This window comes from Capsicum annuum, chromosome 5, assembly GCF_002878395.1.
Source record: "Capsicum annuum cultivar UCD-10X-F1 chromosome 5, UCD10Xv1.1, whole genome shotgun sequence".
In the NCBI taxonomy this organism is placed as follows: Eukaryota; Viridiplantae; Streptophyta; class Magnoliopsida; order Solanales; family Solanaceae; genus Capsicum; species Capsicum annuum.
Genome location: NC_061115.1, coordinates 76,096,336 through 76,102,335, shown reverse-complemented (window position 1 = coordinate 76,102,335; position 6,000 = coordinate 76,096,336).

The window sequence follows — 6,000 nt, the reverse complement described above, 5'->3', positions numbered from 1 at the left end:
TGGCTTTGTATATTGTTATCTACCTTTCTTTCACTCTTTATTCACATTCTAGCTCGGGATTTATGGTATAGTATTGAGATTTATGAATTTGGACATGAATAGGATAGTTCATCCTTGATACTTCCTTAGCCTTATTATGTTAGTCTCTTGGATATGAACAGAATAGGCTATCCTTATTGTCTCATTAACCTGTTATATGATATACTGTTATATGATATATAGACTCTTGGGTGTAATTTTCATTTTGTTTATATGTTGGATATAGCTGCTTTATCTTTGAAGCCCAGTTGGCAGTTGCCTACTGAGTACCATTTGTTTGATACTCACACTACACTTTTGCATCCTGCAAATCATAGTACGGGTTATTGCCATTGATTTGTGTCTCGTGCGGAGTAGCCATGATTTGGAAACTGAGAGTGAGCATCCGATGTTCAGAGTATTACTTAATTTCCTCTTATATATTACACTATTCTCTATATTGTATTTGGAGATAAGTTGTATCAGTGTTATTCTATTGATGTTTCACTCTTTTACAATTATTATATTAGAAGCTCGTGTACTGATACCGCCAGGTTTTGGGATTCACTTATGTAATTGATATTTATTTCATTTATTCTGCATTCTTTTCTTTATATTATTGAGTAGTCTGTTACTATCTGTTCTGGACTACGAGTTAGGCTTGCCTACTAGTGGGTTATAGTAAGCGCCATCATGACCCTAGAAATTAGGTCGCGACACATTGGTTCGATATTTCCAAAAGATTAAGACCCCTTTTAAGTCAAGACTCACATAATAGTTCCCATATCTAAGTGCAAGGTATCCCAAGTTAAGGATCCTCCTAATGCACTAGCTGTCTTCAAGAATAGTATTATTCCCAAATCATCACTGGGATCCAATACAAAGATATCCCTTACACACATTGGTATGTATATCACCTTTTATCTCACCATGAAATCAAGTAATAACACCAAGAAATTACCATTTAAATGAAGAAAGTATTACTATAATGCTCATCAAACAAAGATCGATCGCTTTACAAAGCCCAAGAACAAGCCTGAGACATGAATACATACCTTTATTAAAGGGAATATTTGAAGTGACTTCATTCCAAGTTGAAGTTTCATGAGCTCTCATCCATTGATAATTCTTCTCAAGACTCCTTCCATGGTACAACTTCACAAATAAGTCAACTAAACAATTAAGTACATCAAGAGACACAAAGTTCTACCTCTAAGCTCATGGGACCTACACCAAGATTCAAGTAGCATTTGCCCATACTTTAGTTTAGAATCTTTCGGATCGTGCACATCAAGAGAATGCTCTTACCTTCTCATTGTTCCCCTTCTTTAATGAGCATTCTTCTTTGTTGGAAAACTCTCCTATACACAACTTGGGTCTATCAAGTGGATTATAAATCCTTGAGAGAGACTTTCCATCATAGGTAATGGTGACAACAGGCTTAATCAATTTTGGCTTGTCATTTTTACCAAGCACCGCGTAGGATGTTTATATGAGTTAAAAATTACCAAGATGGAAACAATACAAAAACAAAGGAAAACACTATAATAAAGGCAACAAGATAGACAATAAAAAGGGATAGAAGGATATATAACTTGACATAATTCAATAAACAGAGGACAACCAAAGGGTATATTAAATCCAATGACCTTCCTATCAAGTATCAACAAACACCAACCTCTTACGAGGACCTTACAGGAAGGTATTCTTGAGAAACCCAAGTTTCACAAAAATCAATAAAGCTCCCAACAAGCTTCAATAGAACACTCACAATTTCACATATGCATCCACAAATCATGTTCCTAAAAATGAAGAGGGTCCTAGATATTTATTGGCCAAGGCCATCATTAAAATTAGGCCCAAAAGTAACTCTAAATGCTAAGTGGTCCCAAAAATGACCCAAAAGAAAAATACCATGCTAAATAGGCCCTATATTGGCACTTATGCTATCCCATGGCCCAAGCTATTATCCAAATGCGATGTTGCTCATTATTCCCTTGGAAGATATCATCAAATCTAGCTACTCCCACGGTCCAAACTATTCTCCAATCATGTATTTTCTTCTCTAAAATGATCAAGTTATGGATCCTTAGGTGTGGTCCTTGAAGCATAGATCCCAAATGAGTGGACAAAAGAGTAAAGCCAATTTGTATTGTATAAGATGTATGAAACCACCACTCTGTAAATAGTTACCATGGTTAAATAGAAGAAGTATCCATGGACATGGGTTAGTGCAATACAAATTTTCCCTAAGGGTGTCACTATAAAAAAAGACACACTCTCCATAGAACCCTAGCCAATATCATTATCAATAGAGAGTAGAGAAAGGTTTCATGCAAATTAACTTCAACTAAGGTGTCCTCATACATATACACACTATTGGATTCAAGATCATCACTATGAGTATCCTTAATAAGGGAAGCACAGAAAGAATAAGTAGCAATTTCTAAAAAATTACTTATTCTTTTTTGAGGAAAGAATCCTTAAGTTGACACAAACCACCACTAGCATCAAGGAGATCATAACTCAAGTCACCACAAGAATAAATTAAATCATATACCTCTTCCTCGAACAAAGGTAGATGTCATACAAAGTAATCTGTACCAAAAAAATCACAAATTGGATATCTCAAAAAGTCAAGCAAATCAAAGTTATCCTCACCCAAATGATTATTGTTTCTCCAAAGTCAAAGATCACTATCAATAATTGGATAGTTAGCACAATATTTACTCAATTTTATATTCTTAATGGATTTCAAGAAATAGGATAACATGTGATTTTAAGCTTACATCCTTCCTTTCAAGAACATTACGATATACACTGCTAGATACCAAACTAGAAGTGATCTCACAATTATCAATAAAGATATTTTTCTTTGAGGAATTAAAGCATGCAAGTTCCTCTAAAAAAGGTACATGTCATGTTTCTCATCATTTTCATCCATATAATATCTTTGAGAAAAGCTAATAATAGGGTAATTTTCACATGATATACTCAAAGAATTACTTCTATTCACAAGATCAACTCTATTAACATCATCATTAACTTCAGGTTCACAAATCACTCCATAATCATGCTTAAGTAGTATGTTAGATTCACAAACAAGTTGATCAATACAATTTTATTTTGTTATGTCATCACCAAATAAGGGGTTATCCTTAAAAACATATTCTACCTCAAGATTATCATGACAAGAACAAATAATGAATTCAACATCTATGAAATTTCCACTTTTAAGTAAGAATCCTTTAAGACTATCAGCAAGATCCACTTCATCTTCATTATTTTTATGTTGAGTTTCATTCAGAGCATAATATAATTCCCAACTTAGTAGATTAATGGCCAACATAAGTGGATCAATGAACACACCATCACTAGTTGTAGGCAATTCACATGCCAACATCTACTCACCTTGATTTTCACAAGGGTCAACTAGTGTGTGAATACTCTTACCACTTGAAAATAGAGCCTAATTTAAGATATAAGTTAAAAAACTAGGTGGACAAAATTTGATCTTACTAGAAGAGTCAGTTTGGTGATCTATAGAATTAACTAGTGTTTTCAAACTCACAATAAGAGCATGAGCATCATACAACATAGTGTTATCAGGAGTATCAGAAATAGAAGACTCATTATGCTCAACGTTAGATAAGCTATCATTTACACTTACTTGTCTAATAGACATATCAAAACTTTTCAATTTTAAAAAAGTGCAAGAGTTAGCATTGTTACCTAGTTACTTATAAGAGTATGATCTTCACCTTTATGTTCAACATGGAAGCACATTTGATCCTTTAGGACATTCTCAACACATAGGAGTTTGTCAATTTACTCCCTCGAATCAACTCCTCATCATTATTTTTGAAGTTGGAGTTCTTAGATAAGAACTCCATTAGAACTTCAAGAATATGTTCATTAGGTACTCTTCTTGGGTCCTCTTTTGGAGGTTCATGAACCTGCACAAGAAATGGGTTGATACTAGGTAAAATACTAGTATCATGGTTAGTGATTAATAAGTGATTATTGTTGATGAGTCCCATAATTTAGTGTTTCTTGTCCAATTATTTCAAATAATTCTTTGGATTGTCACTCTTATTCAACTCTCTTCTTTGACCCACGTCTTTCTTGCCTTGCATAGGGGGCGACTTCCTTTCTCTCTTCTCAACTTCTTCCTTCTTCAATACTTTCTAAAACCCTCTCATGTTATCATAGTCCCTATGCACTTGCTCAGGTGTTAAGGGTCAAGAATACGCTTTTGTCCTCCAAATACAAGTAAATATTTATTGGACTTCGCTCAGTATTGAACTGATCTACCATATTTCCGTAGCCTACTAAGAAACATATTGTATGTTTTTAAGGGTATTATATAACATTCTATTTCATCTTGATACTTGCCCATTTTAAAACTAATGATCACTTTCTTGTTCACATTTATTGAACCATTCTCATCATACCATTAGAGATTGTAAGGCTTGGGATGCCTTTGTGTGGAAGTTTCATTAGATCAACAAGTGTACAAGACACAAAATTAATAAATCTCCCCTCATCAATGACCAAGGAACACATATTCCCCTTTATCTCAAACCTTGTATGAAGTAGCTTTTCACTTTGGCTAAGTTACCCTTTCAAAGGTTCCAAATTAAATTCTTTAAGATATGAGATAAACTCTGATCGATGCCCAATTGCTCCTCATCCTCTTCCAAGATAACCAAACTATATCTATAGTTAGGAGCATTTTGGACTTGCTCACTTGGAAAGACTTAAAGATTAGTTTAGGAAGTAGAATTGAAGGAGTCAAGGAATTCTCCAATGTTTGTCATGCTACCATCTATGCTTGACATATTACCATCCACATTCATAAGCCTACTATCAAAGCCCCAAATTTGACCCTTTTCATGATCACCGCCAATAATATTTCTATATCACCCTTTTCTATGGGATTTTAAATTTCACTTCTTGACACAATTGTACTTTGAAAGAAGACACTCAACTAAAACAACAACACATTATCATTAAAGGAATTAAACTACACAATTACTCAAGTCTACGCACCTTTGATTGCCTCACGATTAGCTAGCTAATGTTAAAGATTGATCATACATCATTGGTACATAATTTGTAAAATGCTATTCCTAGCTGGAGTGGATTCTCATTTAAAGAAAGATGGTTAACTCTATTATACACTGACAAACTTGAAATAAGAAATAACTCCGAAGTAAAAAAGAAGAGAAAATTGAATATGATGTTAAGTTGTTCTTTCGTGAATTGTTGGGTTTGGTCTTGGGATTATAATGTGAACTATGGTGTGATTTGAATCATCATCACCATCATAATAATAATAATAATTATAATAATAAGTAGTTACTATATTTTTCAACTTCACCAAAATCAAACCCAAAACCCTAGCCAATTATAATCTTTATTAGCTATTTCCGGCCAATATGGCCACCATGGCCGGTGGGATAGTCCCACCGGATAATAGTAACAACAATCGAAGTGTTGAGGAAAGTAATCAAACCATCCAAAATAGAGCTGGCAATACAAAATATGCAGATTTATTGAAATCAAAAGTGGTGGATTCTAGTAACATTAGGGTTTCACCTAAACCAATTATTATGTTGCATGGGGAGCCTACAATTACGTGGAAGTCATTAAAAGTGCAAAACCTTATCATGCAGGAGAATCTACAGTATGCTATCATTGGTAAATTCTCATATGGTAAGCCACATATTGAAGTATTACATAAAATTATTCCATCTCAATGTGGGATCAAGAGTCAATGCACAATAGGGGTAATGGATGAAAGACATATTTTAATAAGGTTGCAAGTGTTTGAGGAGTACGTTTATGTATTGTCAACAATAATGCTTTACATTAGATCCATGGATAGATATTGGCAGATGAGGACTCTAAAATGGGATCCATTGTTTGAACCAGATGTTGAAACCACAGTGGCAGTAGCTTGGATCTCAATGCCAGATC